The 22,500-nt window shown below is 33.3% G+C and overlaps 1 protein-coding gene across 3 annotated transcripts in view; it reads left to right on the top strand.

Annotated features, from left to right (window-relative positions):
* Nucleotides 1-22,500, top strand: part of LOC136846057 (uncharacterized) — a 155,711-nt gene that overhangs the window by 55,786 nt on the left and 77,425 nt on the right. Inside the window, exon 2 of one of the 3 annotated variants that reach the window (XM_067116735.1) lies at nt 20,633-20,819. The exons of the other annotated variants lie outside the window; for them this stretch is intronic. The gene's annotated coding sequence lies outside the window, so the exon portion shown is untranslated. The remainder of the gene's footprint in view (nt 1-20,632; nt 20,820-22,500) is intronic. 3 annotated transcript variants of the gene reach the window in all.

Here is a 22,500-nt window from a genome sequence, read left to right as displayed (position 1 = left end):
GAAGAGATAGTCAGAGAGAGAGAGAGAGAGAGAGAGAGAGAGAATTTCTAATTTAGAAGGATCTGGGGTCATAATGCCCAGAGATCAAGAGAGGAAAACTGTATTAGATCAAACGAGGGAAACTTGATTACAGCACTGAAATACATCTCGTCTATCTGAACTATGATCCAATTTCATGAGGCCTTTATGAAAAACTAAAATATATTTTTTTTTCTATCTGGGGGAAAATCGCATTATTTTTCTAAGAGGAAAATTCATTTTTTTTTTCTAGGGATAGATACCTTTAGTTTATACGGGAAAGTATTTGATTGAGGTAAATATTTTTTATAAGGGGAAAGTATTTTATTTTTGTTGGGATAATTTTTTCTCGATTTTTTTTTATGATTAATACGATAGACCAACTGTTTCTTATGGTATACATTATTATTATTCTATGATAAAAACAAATTTTTCTGGGATAAAACAAATAATTTTTCTATAATAGAAAATAATTTTCTATGATAGAAAATAATTTTTCTATAATTAAAACTAATTTTTGTATGATAAAAATTCATTTTGTATGATTGAAAATAAATTTCACATGATTGTAAATAATTTTTATTTGATTAAAACTATATTTTCTATGATTAAATTGAATTTTTCTATGATAAAAACCAATTCTTCTATTAGAAGACAATTTTCTTACAGGGTGACATAATTACATTACATTATTTCTCATGGTAACATATCGTTAATGTTAAAAACAATGTTATAGCAAAACGGTGAAAAACAGTTTCCTTTGGGAAGCAAGTTTTTATCGGAAAACATTACCTTTCTGCTGAAAAACACGTCACACATTGTTTATGTACCGGAAATCAGTTCCTCTCAGACACACCGATTACCCTATTGTTCTTTTCTCTCCGTCAACAGCCAGGTTATTCGGTTTCTCCTTCCTCCGTGTTTTAATTCTTCCCTGAGCCTGAATAAGGTCACCTAATTAATCGTGAAAGTAGAGACTTTACCTGAAAAAAAAAATTCAATAAAGAAAAAAGTTTTTATGAGGTAAACTTTTTTTCTAAGGAAAAATAAGTATTTTTTTCCTTCTGAGAACCAAACTTTTTCCAACAGATGAACTGTTATGAAAAAACATTAATTTTACAATGGAAAACAATATTTATATAAGGGGAAAATTTTTTTTATAGAATTGATGATTTCTAATGAAAAATTCATTATCTTAATGGAAAATACATTTCTTTCTAGCTTGATAACATCAGTTTTCAAAGGGGGATAACACATTTTCTGTGATATAATTGTAGACTTTCAAATAATCATAATTGTTCTTACTGAGAGCACAATATTATTCCATCATAAAACAATTATTTGTTTATGGGAAAAATATTTTTCAATAAAAAAGTATATATTTATAAAATAAATACCTTATTTTTCTCTGTGAAACTATTTTTTTTACGAAAAGCACCTTGTTTTCCTAAATGAACATATCTTTCCATCAGAAAACAATCATTTTCCCATATAAATTTTTTTTTATCTAAAAACATTTTTTTATCAGGAAACATGGTTTATCTATGGGCATAGAAATGGTTTTACTATGGTAAGTTACATTACTTTTCTACTAGAAATTATTACTTTCCTTTCTTTTCGAAAATACATAATTTTTCGAAAGGAAAACAGTTTTTCAGAGGAAGATTTTTATTTTGTTTTAGATACTTTCTTTATATAAACATGGAGATGTATTTTCGAAAAAGGAAATGCAACATTTCTTAAAAAAAACTGCATTTCTTTTGGAAAAACTTAATACTCATGGATGGGAAACAGTAATTTCTAATGTGGGAGAACACAACGTTCTTATGAGAACATCATTTCTCTGTGGAATTACATATTCAGGGAAAGAATTATTTTAATAGGAATGTATTATTCTTGCTGGAATTTTTCTTTTTAAGAATTATATTTTTCCAGGAAGACATTACGTCATCCGCGGGGGAAAACCTTCCTTTTCGAAAACGTAATTTTTCTGCGAAAAACCCATCGCTTCTTTGTAGAAAATAGATATTTTTCTGTGGGAAAATGCATTCAAATTCTGTGGGATATAATATTGTATTTCCTTCCTAAAGAGACATCATTTTAATGGATAGGAAAACATATATTTCAACGGAAATACATTCTTTTTCAGTGGTTGCATACATTTTTTATATCAGAGAAAAATAAAAATAATTTTTTACTGAAAAAATTATTTCATTTGTAGTAACAATGCCGAAGCGATAAAGCCTGTTCGAAACAAACTCCTCCACTTAAAAAAACAAATTCAGTTTGTATCCTTGAGTGATGATAAACTTACCTCAAGAAAAAAACCTGTCAGTGCCCCAAGACAAACCGAGTGAATAATCTAAAAGACATTTCACTTTCCTCAGAAATCTTGAAGAAAAGAGAGAAAAACATAATAGTTTTAATATCATTTTCCTTCGTATTTTTCATTTTTATGGAGAGAAGGGTGAAGGGTTATGAAACGGGAGAATACCGGAAGTTGGAGGTATTAAGATTAATGTAACTATTTTTACTAACGTAGCTGAAGGATGGACGAAGTAACATATTTAGTATCAAGGAAACTTGGATTTAAGATAATTCATAAAAACCACATACACACTATGTATGTATGTATGTATGCATGTATGTATATATATACACACATATGTACACACACATATATATACGTGTGTGTATGCATACATATACAGTATATGTGTATATATACATATATTTGTATATATATGTATATATATATACATACATACACAAATATATCGGATGGGTTCAGTTTAGAAGCAACAAGTGAGCAACGCCACGCATCCTTTTTTAAAAATCGATATCAGTCAGGTGATTCTTATCGAAATGAACAGAGACCCGAGTCGTTTTGATGTCCGTAAAGATCTGATATACCTGGAGAGTTTCCATACGCACTGCGGAGCACCAACGGCACGCTGTTGCTTTTAAATAATAGAAACTGGTTATTTTCATCATCATTATTAAAGTAGTTTTTCCGTCGATATGACGGTATGTCAGGAGAGAGTTGAGACGGTAAGTCGCCCATGCTTTTTAACCTTCTTATGGATTTTATAATGAATAAAGTAGTTGAGATGGAAGTGAAGGTTTAGACTGAGGAAGCGGTAGAAAGTTGACAGACTTCGGAAACGTTGTTGATGCTGTTTTAATCAGTAAAGAAACACAAAATTTACAATACATTCTTAATTGAAGGCATCATATATCTAGAGAAATGGTGCTTAAGTTAAATCTAAAAGAAATTGAAACAGAGTACGTATTAGTGGACGAAATAGCACTTGCTGATGAAAGGATCAATGAGGCCGATTCAATTCAAATATTTAGGAGCAATAATATCGAATGCAGGCTTTCCTCTCCTGGCTTGGAAATGAGCGAAAGACTAAAAAAGGCAAATAGAAAATGGTTAGAATAAATAATATTCGGAAATCAGTTAAAATGATTTGTCGAATAGAAGATAAAACTTGAGGGAGTATATTAGAGTATTATTCAGAGGGCAGGATAGGGAGAATTTCAGATTACTTTGTGATATATATATATATATATATATATATATATATATATATATATATATATATATATATATATATATATATATATATATATATATATATATATATATATATATAATATATATCCAGAAAAGCTATAGTAGAATTATGTAAGGTTATCTTAGCAGAGCGCACCAGCAACTGCAGCAATATTGAAAAATAGTCTAACGACAACGTACGAACTCACAAAGCAGTGCCTAAAAATAGCCTTACAAGAACGTATCCCACGGAATTCAGCCCCGTGAAGAACTTGCATTCCATGAAAAAGATCGACGCTGTTGATTGAATTTCTGCAGAAATCCGTACTAAAAATATTTCACCCGTAAACAATGATTTTTTAATACCTCGGGAACGAGCAAGAAACAATTCCCAAAGACAGTTATTTTTGCTGCCAACTCCTCCTCCTCCTCCTCCTCCTCCTCCTCCTCCTCCTCCTCCTCCTCCTCCTCCTCCTCCTCCTCCTCCTCCTCCTCCTTCTTCTTCTTCTTCTTCCTTTTCTACTTCTTCTTCTCCTTCTTCTTCTTTTAATGCCGTTATTCCTTTCGAAACCTCTCTTACTTGTATTTCAAATTCTTGCCTTCAAACTTCTTCATTAAATTCCAACCAGAAGATCGCTATATTTTTCACCTGTAATCAGGGAACTTATTACCATGATTGCATGCTTATACCTTTCCTCTAAAAATAGGTATCATAATCCATGTCCTCTCTCTCTCTCTCTCTCTCTCTCTCTCTCTCTCTCTCTCTCTCTTGAAAGCATCCTTAAGCTTTTCAGCCAACACCCTCAAGTTCCACTGTCTTTTGTAAATATTTAACACACCTGGATGGTGTACCTCTATTTTTTATACTTGGAGGACATGATAATGTAATGACACTCTCTCTCTCTCTCTCTCTCTCTCTCTCTCTCTCTCTCTCTCTCTCTCTCTCTCTCTCTCTTCTGAAGTTTTTCTAGCTAGCTCTGTCAAATTAAAGTCTTATTGTTACCATGTAGCATAATCTTTATAGGTTCTATATTGCCGTAAAAATCAATAATCCCCGGGCCAGGTTAATTATTAGAATATATATTTTCCCCATTTTACATTATAATAATAATAATAATAATAATAATAATAATAATAATAATAATAATAATAATATAATAATATATTAGATTATGGAGATCTCCCGGTCTAAAAAGCGCTATGGCTCAATTTCAGGTTCAGTAGTTGATGAAAATCTTGAAATCAGTATTAATAATTCTGAAGACTTTTATTAGATCGAAGAGTTATCCTGTTCTTCTCTTATTTATCGGACATAAGGAGTAGTTTTGCAAGTCTCGTTCCCCCATCAGGGTGCTATTGGACTCCCATTTACCATTATTCATGAGATTATTCATGGTCATAATCTGAATAAGTAAAATTATGAATAATACGGAAATAGTGATATAATTCCACACTGAATCTGTAGTTGCCATAATGAGACCGGATTAAAAAGAATAATTAAAAGGTAAATGCAAAAAACAGGAAGTGGATACAAGTACACAGTTAATGACGGAGCCGTCGCTGTTTTTCACGCTATCTTGATGGTGGCTTCGCTTTGAGCGTTTTGAAAATGTTTGCCATTTAAAAGGAAATGTTTTCATTTGCAAAACACGTTTGAATTCTGGAGAGATACAGTGTACCTAAAATGAAAAACAGATTTCTGAAATACTTAATATTGGTATGTACACACACAAACCAGGAAGCCTGTCTACCTAGTTTTATGTATATATATATATATATGTATATATATATATATATATATATATATATATATATATATATATATATATATTATATATATGTCTTTAAATAAAGTCTTTAAAATCTTAAACATTTATTATCGACTTGCAATTAACAAACGTTCATCTTATATAAAACTTTTCATCAGAGAAAAGATTCAAAAATCTTTCTTTCGCGGAAAAGAATGATTCATCTTATTGTTTTCTTCTTTCCTCTTCATACGTCTTTATTTGTGCTTTAAAATACTTGAGAATAACATCTAATTTCGATTCTTGTTGCTGAGCTTATCCTATTTACTCTGCGTATCTTTTACGTCCATCTTTTTCATTTTTTTTACTGACAGAGAAATGTTCTTACGTGTTTGTCTTTCATTCTCATTCTAGAATTACTCCTTTGGTCACTGTCATGGAATTCCATTTCTTCGCAATGTGAATTCTGCGTGGAGAGTGCTTGTAGGAAATGGGATTATTGTGCGGAAATGAAAAACCAATGCGTCTTTATTTGACCTTCTCTATTTTTAGAGTACGAGTGAATCTGAGCTCGTATCTCTCTTATGAAATAATAAGACAAAGATAAAAATTAACGATATCTCTTGTAAAGTACATCAGCGTACTCTAACTGTATTAAGTTCAAGTATTTACTCCAACGTTAAGTCCGTTTGAATAAATGTTTCAAAAACACTGAATTTCCTGTAAGTGATGAGACATTTAATGAAAAGCAAAACGATTCCTACAGGAACTACTCAGAAGACACTAAGCACTCATTCGAGCGCTTAGGTTCGTCTAACCATTGTACCAGCATGCTGCAATAGCGCAATAATAATACTGAGAAGGATCATTACGCCATTTCACGATCGCATAGTCATGGGTTCATGAGATTCCCAATCAGACGTTTTGTTGCTTGAAAATGCATGGCGCATTATTTTTGATACGCACTCTACTGAAAACAGTCTGGAATGGATTCTCCTTCCTTGCTGGAAATGTTAAGGCTAAACATTATTTTATTAGATAAACATTCTACTGAAAGCAGTTAGAGGACTGAAATCAGAAGAGGTAAAGAACCCCATTGGAAGACTGAACGAACCCCATTAGTCAGAGGACTGAACTTAGTAAGAGGACTTCCCCGAACCCCATGTTAGAGGATTCGAACCCCATTGGTTAGATGAGCTGTCAGAGGACGAACCCAGAGGGTAACGAACCCCATTGGTCAGCAGACTGAACGAGCCCCATTGGTTAGAGGACTGAACGATCCCCATTGGTTAGAGGACTGAACGAACCCCATTGGTTAGAGGACTGAACGAACCCCATTAGTTAGAGGACTGAACGAACCCCATTAGTTAGAGGACTGAACGAACCCCATTGGTTAGAGGACTGGACGAATCCCATTGGTTAGAGGACTGAATGAACCGCATTGTTAGAAGACTGAACGAACCCCATTGTTAGAGGACTGAACGAACCCCATTGGTTATGGGACTGAACGAACCCCATTGGTTAGAGGACTGAACGAACCCCATTGGTTAGAGGACTGAACGAACCCCATTAGTTAGAGGACTGAACGAACCCCATTGGTTAGAGGACTGAACGAACCCCATTGGTTAGAGGACTGAACGAACCGCATTGGTTAGAGGACTGAACGAACCCCATTGGTTAGAAGACTGAACGAACCTCATTGGTTAGAGGACTGAACGAACTCCATTGTTAGAGGAATGAACGAACCCCATTAGTTAGAGGACTGAACGAACCCCATTGGTTAGAGGACTGAAGCTGGTTGTAATCATTACACTACTTTCTATACGGAAATTAAAACGTTAAGATGTCACTGAGGCATTTCTTTATGCTGCAATTGAAATATGGAATAGGTTGCCCAGTGCAGTTGAGGAACTTCTGACCTCCAAATGTTTAAGAGAGGAGCAAAGTCATTCCTGCTCTCTGCTGACGCCTCTTGAATTCGGGTGTATCGGTCTGAGTTTCTTTTCCCTAATACTTTTTTATTCATAATTTTTTCCTATAAATTGTCTATTTCTGCAGACTGATTTCCCTTTAGAGCCCTCTTTGGGGTATAGTCCGCAGAAAATTTAAAAAAAAAAAGATAAATGAGTTAATAAGTCGAAGACTTATTAACTGTCAGTACTCCCTGAAATCTCGGGAAATTAGAAAATAAAGAGAAAAAATACAGGTAGGCCAGAATACTGAAAAGCAGAACCTATAGGGCATCATTAATTGTTCCGTAGTGTTACGCAATGTATTCATTTGAAACTTAATTATTATAGTGATTTAAAAGGAAATGAAGTGAGCAGTAATTCAACTGGAGAAAAGATTCTAGAGTTTATCGATTGTTATGAATATGTAACATACTGGAAGTTTATACATAAAAGACAGCCCATACGAAAAAAAAAATTAGAAACAAGAAACAACAACTCGATAATCAACAAAATCCAGACATGCAAACACGATGACAGGCATCAGTGAGCACTTATTTGTTTTGTGTATGTGACTTTTTTTATTTTCCTGTAAAAGAAAACTATTGTGCCGGGTTTGTTTGTGGTCCGCACTTAATTCTCTCCGTACTTTATTTCTGTCCGCCCTCAGATTTTAAAAACTACTGAGGCTAGAGAGCTGCAAATTGGTATGTTGATCATCCACCCTCCAGTCATCAAACATACCAAATTGCAGCCCTCTAGCCAGACTATTTTTTTATTTTCTTTAATCTTAAAGTTAGCCATAATCGTGCTTCTGGTAACAATATTGGATAGGCCACCAGTTCCATGGGCTGCGGCTCATACAGCATTATACCGAAACCACCGAAAGATAGAGCTATTTTCGGTGGCCTTGATTATACGCGGTAGCGGATGTACTGAAAACTCGATTGCACCGAAGAAACTTCGGCGCATTTTTTACTTATTTTATTTCGGGGAGGCAAGATTGCAATCAAATTCACCTTAAAAATAAAAGAAAAAAATGTACTCTGACGAGTGAATGAGAAAACTTCGGTCGAAAGTCTCGTGTAGAGAACGAACTTCTCAGGGCGAACGTCCGTGAACAGAATGGAGAAAACTTCTCTGAGAAGAAACTTCCGAGCGAAGTTTTCAGAAAGGTGGAAAGTACTGATTAGGCCAAAGAAAAAAAGGAAAAAAGAATAAAGCGAATTTAATGAAAGAAACAGATCGATAGGGGCTCCAATGAATGACGAAATGTTTCTTATTTTCATGTTTTGTTGCGTGGAGCCTCCACCCACCCCCATCACAAGAGAGTTTACGAACTTGCAACAGACCTCAATGGTCTGTTGCAACTGGCAACTGGTGACAATGAGGTCGAAGGGCAGCAGGTTAGAGGTAGCTGAAGAAAATTGATATTTCTATACCTTTTCATTAAAGCGTCAAAGTTTTCCTCCTATTTGCTAGCCTGCATAACCCGTCAAGTCTCTAATCAATAAGAAAATTAACCAATATTATGGACGAAAAATAACATAGCTTAAAGGTTTCCGTGTTATTAAGTGCCATTTCTCAAAAGGTTCCACAAAAACAAAACTTGCTATACAGTACAAGACCAGGCAGGACCCACTGGTCTGACCACTAACGAAACCAGAGCGAGCATGTTCTTAACAGGAAGCTTAATTAAAACACGGCACTAGGCTTACCGATCTGTTGTCATCAGCAGAGGGTCAAAATGGGTTCGAAAACTAAAGGATTAAAGCGAAGAGAAAGTTTCCTTGTAATGGAGTGTCAGTTTCAACTGAGTTATGACGTTAAAATGAAAGTTCTCAAAAATGGGAACAAGCTCCTTTTGGAATGTCTTATATGTTTTTATTTCTTCCTACGTTTTTTTAAAAGTACCCAGTTACTTATAGCATAAGTACATCCATTTTAATGCTTACGTATACGCATATATATATGCACTCAAGTAAATCTATGGCTTTTGTAGTTACACAAATTTTCAACATAAGCGGTGTCCCCTGACAGGGGGTGTCTAGAGAAAATCAGTGGTTACTATCCCGGTCATTTTTTATACGTATGTATGTATGTATGTATGTATGTATGTATGTATATGTATGTATGTATGTATGTATGTATGTATGTATGTATGTGTAAAATCATTGCATTTATATGACTGTGTGCTGTATTTAATAATAAGTATTTGCATTTACAGTTTTTGTTTTCCTATATTCCATGGCAAAACTTAAACTGCTACATAGCCAAATATTCATTAATTTGCTTGGCCACTAGATCTCATTTCGGAGGACAGGCTAAGAACACAGTTTACTTTCAAGGCGTAAACCCACGACAGGGATTCTGCACTAAAGTAGAGAGTTGTTAGTGCAAATATATCTCCAAATAACCAAAGCGAGCATAAATTTAAAAGAATGGACAATATTTACCAAAGACCCAGTTTCGTAAATGGTAACAGTTTGGGTTTTTGGTTATCTGCATCGTTCGTTGAGTCAGGTCTTACGTGATATCGTCTGCCTTGCTTATCCAAAAGGTTTAGGAGTTAAAGAAGTTATAATCTCAATTACACAGGATGGTTGAACGGGTATTATTATTATTATTATTATTATTATTATTATTATGACTGGAGCAGACCCTCTTTCAGACATGTCTTAAGAGAGTGGCAGCATCAGTTGAATTGATTTTGCATATGGTCTTTTCAATTCTTATTATTATTTTCTCATACGCCAGTTATGAGTAAATGTCAGCCCTGATGAGAAGAAAATAACAAGAAGAATTGAAAAGACCATATATAAAATTAATTCAACAGATGCTGCCATTCTCTTTAACAAATCATTATTATTATTATTATTATTATTATTATTATTATTATTATTATTATTATTATTATTATTGAACCAAGGAACTCCTGTAGCGAGGCTATAATATCGAGAATTAAAAGCCACCGTAGTTTTAAAAATCTTTATGTACAGAGTTTTAGTAGGACTGATGAGGAATATGGAGTAATATCTGAAAGTCTCTCATCATTTTAACTCTGTACATAAATATTTTTAACACTAATGTGGCTTTTAATTCTCATTATTATTATTATTATTATTATTATTATTATTATTATTATTATTATTATTATTATTATTATTATTATTATTATTATTCATCCATATACATACATATGTATATATACTTATATATATAAATAATATATATATATATATATATATATATATACATATATATACATATATATATATATATATATATATATATATATATATATATATATATATATATATATATATATATATATATATATATATATAGTGAGTGTGTGTTTGTGTGTAATACGGATCTATTCCTGTCCTTCTCGTAAGGCTTAACTATTACCCCTTCAGACACAACTGAAGGAAACTGCTTTACCAGGTAATCCTAGACTGGCTGAGAAGAGATTAATGCTTTCTTTACGATAAAAGTAATCCTCTGATTACCTTGAATTTCGTAAAAAGAAGTAAATACATACACACATTGTATATATATATGTATATAGATTTATATATACATATATACATACATATATATATCTAGCACATAGTATGAGGCTTAAATAGAATATAATTCATTAGTAGGCTATGTGAGAACTTGAAAATGAAAAAAAAAAAATTATTGCCTAGAAATATTCTCAAAAATATGCAGAAAATGCTGTATACGTTACGTAACTGAAATGTAGCTGAGACTATTTTTATATGAAATTATGTTCTGTTCGTAACCATTTCGTAATGAAAAGAAAATAATCTTCAGTGGGAAAAACATTTCTTACTCCCCTCATAATTCTTTTTTAGTTCTGATTTAATCATTTTTTTAATTCCGTATAATCTTATGATCAACACGTTTTTCATCATTCGTGAATCTCGTCTGGAAGTTATTCTACCTTTTCTTGGGAGGAGCAGATATACATAAGAATCCTCGTGGAAGAAGCATTATCAGACTTAACGTCTAAAGGCTTCTTGGAAGAAGAAGCGTTGCCAGACTACTCCGTCTATCTCTCAAGAGACCAGAATGTCTTGACTTTGGAATTACAGTAAGCCTCATGCTAGTGCCTTTCCCCGCAACCCCCGGCCTGGGCTAGATAAATGAACTTGGAAGCACTTTTCATTGAGGTGTGAATGAAAATAAAATAGAATGTCGTTATTTACCCCTGGCTTCTTGCAAGAGTCGTCGTGTATTCGAAGCTCGAACCTCATTTATTGCCTGGATTATCTGAGAGAAGCTAAGTTAATCAAACATTTTTTTTTTAACCTTTCAGAGATTAAGACGTTAAGATAGGTCTAGTAATGCTTCTTCCAAGAGCAGTCTTTGTATATTTGCGCTCAGCAAGCACAGAGAAAATATCTTTAAGACAGAATTATTAGCTCAGAATTAAAAAAAAAGAGTTATCAACACAGTATGAATTTTTCCTTACTGAAATTACACTCGGCATCTTTTTTCTTTTCATGAAGATTAAGTTTTTCATTACGAAATAATTATGAACAGAATATGTTTTACGTTTGATAGCTATTATCACTTCCAATTCAATGCAAGAGTCATTCTGTTTATGTGTATGTAGACCAGGAAATATTTACAATATCTGTCTGCCACACTCAACAATGAATTAGCCAATTAAAGGAAGATAACTGGTGGAAATAAACTCAAAGGGGCCTATGATGAATCAATAGAGAGAAAATCATATGAGAGAATACGCCATATGTATTTTCCAGTCCATATCAACAATTCAGTTATTATCAGCTCATATTTCTTGACGATTCCGTAGGATATGTGACTGACATTACTTCAGAACATACACACACACACACACACACACACAAACTTACTTCAGGAGAACTGAGAAATAGTATCATAATTTCGCGACAAAAACAAAAGGTGGGGAGATAGATAAATAAAGTGAGAGAGAAGGAAAGACCGAGAGAATGAGAAAGAAAGAGCAGCATAGGAGATTTATTAAGCAAACAAAAAGTGTTTGTCTTAACCAATTCGCGCTCTGCTACAGGTAAACAAGCGATCTTAAACACGGTGCAATTCTAGATCGGTAAGAGGAAATTGTAGTATTTACCTAAGAACTGGTTTCCCCAACCAAAGCAAACTTCGTGCCATGATTACTTTGTGGCAATGCGTTCTCTTCTTCTCGGATAAAACGCTCGGGAATTATCCTCCCACCTCAAGTTGTTGCCATTCCGTTTGAAGTGCAGCTATGCTGGGGTCCTCATTCTCTTCCTCTTCTTCTTCAGGGTCAGGTTCAGGGTTGAGGCTTTGCCTTTGCAACGGCGCCTTTGAAATCCTCTTTTTGGTTCTTGCAAGAGGCTGGAGGGCCTGTTGCTTCCTCTGAGTTAACGCTTCGCTCTCCTTTCTCCCTTTCTTTCCCTTATTCTTGTTTCCTTTGGGCCTGAGGTGAAAAAAAAGTGCATTAGGTTGCCTGCCTGCGTAGCCTCTGCTCCTTAGAAAAAAATAACCAGAGACAGACGTTATTGAATTGATGCGTAAGGAATCGAGAAAGCCAATAACTTTATGTGATGTAGTTTGAAGGTTCCTGCTGAAATAATTTTTCACTTAACTTGAGACATAATTTTTCCACATCATTGATGGAAAGACTTGAAATGAGTAATCTACAAATCAGAAAATCCACAAAACAACGAAGTGTCTTATAAAAGAATACCTGTAGAGAATAGGTCTATAACAACGTATTCTTTCTAGTGACAAAATGAAGAAATGCTGCAATCTTAAAATTGCAAACGTTACGTCTCCATTTGTTTATAAGTAAAATGAAGTGGAATGCACTTCGAATCTTACTGCAGTACTAATCCTGTCAGTAGGCATTGAGAGCGATGATGATAATTCAAGACAGGGTTTTCCACCCTTTCCTAAAATTCTGCACAAACACAATTCTCTTTTACACCTTGTTTCTTCCCTAATGGTTAACGTGGGAGGAGGCTTGTGGCCTTGCCGGCAGTCAATAACCTTGGAGCAAAGAGGGCACATGTACCTCGTTCTTGGAAAAAACTAGTATGGCTTTTTTCCTCTTCCGAGCGGAGACGAAAACATTCTAAGTGGTTTGTTGTCTTCGGAGACTTGCTAGGCTGTCTTTAATGGTGTCTTTGGCTTCTTGCCTTCGTCTGGAGAGCTCTGTGATTCTATTAGACGTCTGTCTTTATGTCTGCCCATTAACTGATTTTTACAGTGCGTTGTGAAGAGATTCATGATTTTTAGTTTTCTGCAAAAGAAAACTATTGTGCCGGCTTTGTCTGTCCGTCCGCGCTTTATTCTGTTCGCATTTTTTCTGTCTGCCCTCAGATCTTAAAAACTACCGAGGCTAGAGGGCTGCAAATTGGCATGTTGATCATCCACCCTCTAATCATCAAACATACCAAATTGCAGCCCTCTAGCTTCAGTAGTTTTTTTTTTATTTAAGGTTAAAGTTAGCCATAATCTTGCGTCTGGCAACGATATAGGACATGCCACCACTGGGCCGTGATTAAAGTTTCATGGGCCGAGGCTCACACAGCACTATACCGAGACCACCGAAAGATAGAGCTATTTTCGGTGGCCTTGATTATAAGCTGTATCGGCTGTACAGAAAACTCGATTGCTCCGAAGAAACTTCGGCGCACTTCTTACTTGCCTCTATGATGCCCTTAGCCATAGGAATAAGGGAGCTTTGGATAATTTTCTTAGGAGGGACAAAAGACCTGATGGCTATCCACGGATATAATTTATTTTCAAAATCTAATAGAGAGAGACTATAGAGGAGTAGTGCTCTTAGTATAGAGTAGATAGCCATTAGCGTTACAGTAATCAAATTTCCTCGAAAAGGGGACAAGTGAAATCAGCTACATTAGGAAGGGGAGACTCTAATGAAATTAACTACTGAAAATTATTCATTCCTCCTTATTCCATCGATTAGTCTTCGACACCTAGAAACCTTTTTGAGAGAAGATTCATTGAATTTTATGTGACCAAGAGAAAGAAATAATGTTTCTTTCTATGTGTGTGTATGTGTGTGTGTGTATTCATTTCCCTTTAAACCACAACTGTCCTTATATTACCTAGTGATATATGTGCATACATATATGTGTACATACATATATATATATATATATATATATATATATATATATATATATATATAATATATATATATATATATATATATATATATATATATATATATATATATATATATATATATATATATATATATATATATATATATATATATATATATATTCAAGTATTCTAAAGACAGTTTTAATTTAAATAAAGATAAAAATAAAAACATACCCACAGCAAGGAACATGATCTCTCTCCTTTTATATGAAATGTTAGGAATGAATAATATAGATATATACAAATTTAATATATACATATATATACAGCATATGTATATTATATATATATATATATATATATATTTATTTATTTATTTATTTATATCAATATATAAATAATTATTTATTTATTTATATCATGTGTGTGTTTTATGTATGTTTTACATTCACAAATTTATATTAATATCCCGTTCACATACACACCTTGAATCAACAATATACACGACATAATCTTAATTAACTTCTTGTGCTTCCGGCCCTTTCTATTTCCTACGGGGATTTTCCACCTCGGCTATTCTCTGGAATTTCTTCCTTAGAAATTTAAGTAGGCCTAATGAGTACCTCAGCCTCCAGGCTACTTTATTTTTCTTTAACTTTCTGTGATGTTGATTTCTTACTTGGAATTTCAAAAGAAATGTCTTTATTGAATGTTCCCATACTCTTCATTAGGTACTTAATTTATCCTGTACTTTGAATCAATATTTTGAAGACGTTTTCACGATATCTCCCGTATCTAGGTGCTTATCTTATACGTATATATATATATATATATATATATATATATATATATATATATATATATATATATATATATATATATATATATTATTTACAAAGTATATGGCTACAACAACAGTGTAAGATCTGTCACCTTTATTCTAGGTCATTTGCTAGCAAATTGTTTGTATTTTATATTACATTGTTATTCCTTTGATAGAAATTATGCTTATATATACATTATATATATGTGTGTATATATACATATTATATATACTGAAATGACTGAAGGTAATTTAGAAAGATATAAAATATGTCCATTATAAATATATATATATATATATATATATATATATATATATATATATATATATATATATATATGTATATATATATATATATATATATATATATTTATCATATATATATTTTATATTTTTATAAATATATTATATATATATATATTCATTATGTGTGAATATATTTATTGGTTTTATAATTTTCTCCTTTAGAATGAAAGAATTTTTTGGTCACAAAAAATGCTTGTTGTTTTAACATCTATTTTTAGTTATTGTTTTAAGACTTATGTAATAAGAGAACATTTTCCATATCTCACTTGTTTAATGGCTTATAGATCAGTCGTTCAGGACCCTGAAAAGAAGAGAAGATAAAAGTGAAATGAAAAATAGTTAGGAACACTGAAGGGAGAAGAGAGTACTTAATCTTGAGAATTAATTGAGGGAAATGGTCATCGAATGTGTACTCCGAAGATCTCTGATTTCTTCAGGTTAAATATGTGATAAGGTGGCTCGACGGGTTAATCTCTTTGTTTGATTATATGACATCCATAATGAGTAATTCGAGAAACTGATAAAGCAGATGTTAAGTTGGAAGATCACACGAAAGAGTAAAGGTCATTAGTCAGAAATAACGATAAAAGTAAGAAAACAGAAATGCAATAATAACTCTTGGATCGAGAAAGAGGGGAAATATACAAAGGGGAGGAAAATGATATTTATTACGTAAACTATATATACAAGACCAGCTGTTTGTTTTAACCACTTCGTACTCAGGCACAAGTCAACAAACGGTGGTAAGAAAAAGAACAATTTCGGTGTTTACACAAACCCAGCTTCTCAACCCAAACAAACTTGCTCTGTTTTTGCTTCGTGTTTACTTTGTGACATGTGTTTCTTCAGTTTCGTCTTCTCTCAAGGTCAAAATAAAAAGATCCTTGACCACTGAACTCTTTTGACTGAGTAATGAAATTGCTTTGCACTAATTTGTCTGGGCTCGCTCTTTTGGTTTCTATTGTTTTATTAAGATCCAATACTGCTCACAACATGCTTCCTAGGTCTGTTGCATGTCTCTAAGCATTAATTTTTTGGATAAAGGCTATAACTCTAAGAAATGTTGCTACAGATAGTCACGGGGCATTATATGCCAAGAAAGTGAAGTTCAATTGTGGTTATCCTCCCAAGTACTGACCAAACTCAACCTCTTTTAACTTCACGAGGAGGAAGCTTGGAATTTCTTTGGAAATTAAGGCCGGAGGGAATCGAGATTGTTGAGCCAACCCTCCTTTATGTATTTTAAGTGTGGATGCTGAATGGCCTGGAAAAAGAAGCGAGGAGCTGCAGAGGCGAATTTCTTGTGTATTAGCCACTTGATACACCTACATAGAAGGGTCATCAACAGTACATCAAGCCCCCAAACACTCGGTGCTATTCACCTGTCTTGTTAGCACCAGTGCTCCCTGGATATTATGGCCCTTCCTTTCCAATATATCTTTCACTCCATCTGTCCAGTGCTTTCAAGGTCTTTCTCTCCTTCTCTGTCCTAACACTTTTGAATTAAGCACTCTCTTCTCTGTCCTGTTGTCCATCGTTCTTTCCACATGTCTAAACCATCTCAAAACGCTAATGTATCATTTCACCCACACTAAACTTTTTAATCACCTCTGCGTACCTCCAGACTTATCACCTTTTCAATCCTTTTTGCACCATGTATAATACACAAACAGTTGATCTCAACAAGTTCAATCTTTTTGAATACTTCTGTACAGCGGGTGATGTGGAATTTTTCCTAATCGGTGTTTGTTTCTAAAATAAGATACCAAGTAATGTACATGGTAATGAGTAATATATTTCCTCGGCTACAAGACATTTATAATAAAGCAGGATATCTTAGATAAAATACTCCTACCACTTACTCACTTCTTCTGTAAGGGTAACACCTACAGTTTGTCTGGCAGTCTCACTGTAAATGATATTGCAAGTTCTTTGCAACGTCCCTTCTTTGGTCGCTCCCTACCTGGCTGTCCAACTTCTTCAGCTTCCCATTGCTTCAACGCTCACTAATCTTTTAAGAAAAAAGGATTTCCAGACCTGACAGGAGTTTGCATACTGGGCCAACGAGATGTGATGCCAATTTCTGTAACGCTTGGTGATCAGTGAGGTAGGGGTACCCTCCTCCCTTCCTCTCCGTACACCTTACTCACCCTATTACCAGTGCTCTGGATTGACATGAGTTTATAAACTCTCATGTCATGGAAAAAATTCCCACCCCCCACCTCTCCCGCTTCATAATTTTCCAGCCTCCACCTCTGCATTCTTCAGAACCATCATATTCCTTCCTTCCTTCCTTTATGCCCCAACTTGAAGGAAGCCTCGACATTGCTTACACTCCGGGTAAAAAGGACATATTTGCCTTCGTGGGAGAAAACTGGAATGACTTTTATTCCTCTGTTAGAAAGAGACGGAATATTCGTGTGAATGCGATTTCTTTTCTTTGATTTTTTCTTTCCTTATTCTCCATTTTCAATGGATGCAGTGGAATTTTAATCTTCGTGAGCATGGCACAGGTTGTGAAGTTATGTGTCGTCTCTCAGTTTTGCCTTACTAATGAAAGGATTTACGAATAAATATCTGAGTCTATAACGACAGGGTAAATCTGCGTCTGCAAGGAAGCATTGCATTTTGGATCTCATCTTTTATTTCTTCGAAATGTTTATGTAGTATCTATTTTTCCGTTCAAATGCTGTATTAGACGTATTTTTGTTTGACGTTTCCATTATCCTGATGACGAATGCTGGCATTTCCTGTCAGCTTAAACTGGTTACTTCAATATTCCATGTAAACTTCCCCGTTTATTTTCTTCCTTTGAAAAGTATTGCTTTCACGTGTATGACAGTTTAGAGTCATTAAAAAGTGATAGACTAAAGAATAATTTACTTCACACTATTTTTCTTATAGTCGTTAATCTCTCTCTCTCTCTCTCTCTCTCTCTCTCTCTCTCTCTCTCATTAAAAAGTGATAAGCTAAAGGAAAATATATTTCACTCCATTTTTCTTATAGTCGTTAATTTCTCTCTCTCTCTCTCTCTCTCTCTCTCTCTCTCTCTCTCTCTCTCTCTCTCTCTCTCTCTCATTAAAAAGTGATAAGCTAAAGGAAAATATATTTCACTCCATTTTCTTATAGTCGTTAATTTCTCTTCTCTCTCTCTCTCTCTCTCTCTCTCTCTCTCTCTCTCTCTCTCTCTCTCTCTCTCTCTCTCTATTATTAAAATTTGATTAACTATAGAATAACGTATTTCACTCGATTTATTTTATAGTGGTTAATTTCTCTCTCTCTCTCTCTCTCTCTCTCTCTCTCTCTCTCTCTCTCTCTCTCTCTCTCTCTCTCTCTCTCTCTCTCTCTTATTAAAATGTGATAAACTAAAGAATAACATATTTCACTCGATTTTTTTATAGTCGTTAATTTCCTCTCTCTCTCTCTCTCTCTCTCTCTCTCTCTCTCTCTCTCTCTTATTAAAAAGTGATAAACTAAAGAATAGCATATTTCACTCGATTTATCTTAGATTCGTTAATTTCTCTCTCTCTCTCTCTCTCTCTCTCTCTCTCTCTCTCTCTCTCTCTCTCTCTCTCTCTCTCTCTCATTAAAAAGTGATAAGCTAAAGAAAAATATATTTCACTCCATTTTTTCTTATGGTCGTTAATTTCTCTCTCTCTTTCTCTCTCTCTCTCTCTCTCTCTCTCTCTCTCTCTCTCTCTCTCTCTCTCTCTCTCTCTCTTATTAAAAAGTGATAAACTAAAGAATAGCACATTTCACTCGATTTATCTTAGAGTCATTAATTTCTCTCTCTCTCTCTCTCTCTCTCTCTCTCTCTCTCTCTCTCTCTCTCTCTCTCTCTCTCTCTCATTAAAAAAGTGATAAGCTAAAGAAAAATGTATTTCACTCCATTTTTCTTATGGTCGATAATTTTCTCTCTCTCTCTCTCTCTCTCTCTCTCTCTCTCTCTCTCTCTCTCTTAAAAAGTGATAAACTAAAAACTAGCATATTTCACTCGATTTATCTTAGAGTCGTTAATCTCTCTCTCTCTCTCTCTCTCTCTCTCTCTCTCTCTCTCTCTCTCTCTCTCTCTCTCATTAAAAAGTGATAAGCTAAAGAAAAATATATTTCACTCCATGTTTCTTATGGTCGTTAATTTCTCCTCTCTCTCTCTCTCTCTCTCTCTCTCTCTCTCTCTCTCTCTCTCTCTCTCTCTCTCGTAAGAGAAGTAAAAATGTAAAAAAAAAAATGCGAAGTCATCACAGTCATTACGTTAACGAGATTAAAATCTCCCCAGAAGCTAAGTCGACTCTTTCTTAGAGGGTGGATGTCATCCCTTCGTGCTTCTGGCATCTTAAAACGATGAGCAATGAGTTTTAGGTAGCTTCATGTTGTATTGATAATTTATTTGTCCGGAACAATCTGAGAAAGTATTTTTTCGGCTTTTCAAACGATTTTCTCACTTAGCACATGGAACAGAAATAAGGAACGTTTTAGAATTCTGAGGACTAGCAATCTTTATGATCAAACATAGTAGTTTTGAAAAAGAATTTATATAGCCAGTAACATATATATATAGATAGATATATCTATTTATATATATATATATATATATATGTATGTATGTATGTATGTATGTATGTATTTATATATATATATACATATGCATACACATACATACATATATATATATATATATATATATATATATATATATATATATATATATATATATGTATATATATATATATATATATATATATATATATTATATATATATATATATATATATATATATATATATATATATATATATATATATATATCTATATATATAAATGTATATAATCTCACTGATGATAATTACGTATGCTTTGTTGTATGTTAAAAATCCACAAATATATCAATAAACTGTATTTTTATCTGTAAAAGATAAAAACAAAGAATTCGAACACACGAGCGGTGTATGTCATAATATTGCTGTTAACACAATCTTGATCTAACATATATCTAATATATTACTTAAAATTTATCTTCTGAATTACAATTAATGAATATGTGTCTGTACTGTTGATTTTATGTTTTACTTATAAAATAAACTTCATTAATTAACTTTCATCATTTTCTCTAGTTCCAGATTCCATCCCTGGACTCTCATCTGCTTCCATCCCTGGAAAAGTGCTGGAAGTGATTTTGCCCTCAAATCTCGTACAGTGATTGAAGAAGACCTGTGCTTATCTGAAGTGCTTTGGTGTGTTCTCGCTCGGGATCATATTACAAACATCTGGGGTCGATTCCAGATTCAGAGAAATATGAAGGTAGCCAATCAAAAGTTCATTATCAAAAGCCAGATTAATACATAGAAATATTGGCAATTGAAAATTCTTCCACTTAAGTGAAGTGACATTGGATAACTGTATGTGTGTGTGTTTTTTTTATTCTTTTTTTGAAGACAGGAAAGCGAATGTAATTTGTATTGTTTAATTACTTGGAAGCTTGAATTTCAAGTCAGTGGTCCCTGTAGGCTTGTTTCATATGAATAGGGGTTTTTCTTCTGAATAATAATAATAATAATAATAATAATAATAATAATAATAATAATAATAATAATAATAATAATAATAATAATAATAATAAATATTCGTAACTGACTGAATTTCTCATAAAACTGTCCTTGATTAATTCATAGATTTTCCCTTACTTAAAATTATTCTTGACTGATTATTGACTAGTTAATGAATTTTTGCTTTCCTAAAACTTTTTCGATTAGGTATTCATTATCTCGCTAACTAGAAACTGTTCCCGACCAGCTTTATAATCTCTAGCTTACTCCAAGTTAATCTTAACTAGTCAGTAACTTCTCGCCTACTACAAACTGTTTTCAATTACTTGAAACGGAATTTACTAATAATTTTCTACTCTAATTAAAGCTTAGAAATCTTTCAGCGCATTCAGAAAGACTCTACAGAGAAATGAAGTTTGAAAGGTGTTTGATATTTCAAAGGCTGACTTTTTTAGTTGAAGTTCGTGGGAGTTGGGGTTATAAGACTTCACTTAAATCGGGGGCAGATTAAACGATTCGGGAAAAGGTGGATTTGGAAAATCCCACGTTCTTAGAGGAAAGCTTCGTCCATTTTTCTGTTTCTGATGAAATTTTCAATTTCCTCTGATCTTTCCAAAAAAATCTTGCTAGTGAAAGTCAAGTAATATTTTCTTATTCTTTTTTTTTTTTACCTTTTCAATTCTGGTTGCTTAGGTCAACAGGATCTCAGTGGATTTTTTAGGGAACGGGTCCAGTTATTTCTCCCCGTGTGATTGATCCCGGATCTCTAACTAATGAGTCGAAGTCGTTCTTCGGAATAAATTTTATAAAATGTTAACCTGGTTGCGTCTTTATCTTAAAAAAATATTAATCAGGATTTGTCGTTATTTTATAAAATATTATCAGGTTTGGTTGAAGAGGTTTCATGTTCAAGATGCTGCACATTTATAAACATTCTTGGCAAAATATATCCGGACATATATCAGAGATGGTAATTTCACAAATTTGTTTCTGTCATATTAAAATAAAGTAAATCAAATCAAAAGAAAACAAGCGTAATTATACTTTAAAGTAAATAAAATCAAAACAAAATAAGCTTAATTATACTTTAAAGTAAATTAAATAAAAATAAAACAAGCTTAATTATACTTATATTATGCTCTTAGTAATCGATTTTTTTATGATTATTATAAAATACTAACATCGAAGAGATATTGAATTTATGTACATTTAGCATTTCTGCTTTGCAAAGTCCCTCACTTATTTTTCTAAAAAGCGAATCTCGAGCATGACCGATGTTTACCATTTCCCTAAACTCCAAAGTTCAAGTTGATTCCCTTCAGAAGTTTTAATTTCGTATTGAAGCCCCTGGAAATTTCACCAGGATTTCAGTTTTCCTGTTTTTCGAATTCATTTTTTTTTATTTCATGGAGTGAGACCGTCCACTGTTTAGAAAT

Source organism: Macrobrachium rosenbergii, chromosome 14 (genome assembly GCF_040412425.1).
Source record: "Macrobrachium rosenbergii isolate ZJJX-2024 chromosome 14, ASM4041242v1, whole genome shotgun sequence".
Taxonomy (NCBI): domain Eukaryota; kingdom Metazoa; phylum Arthropoda; class Malacostraca; order Decapoda; family Palaemonidae; genus Macrobrachium; species Macrobrachium rosenbergii.
This window is presented reverse-complemented; position numbering and strand designations above follow the sequence as displayed.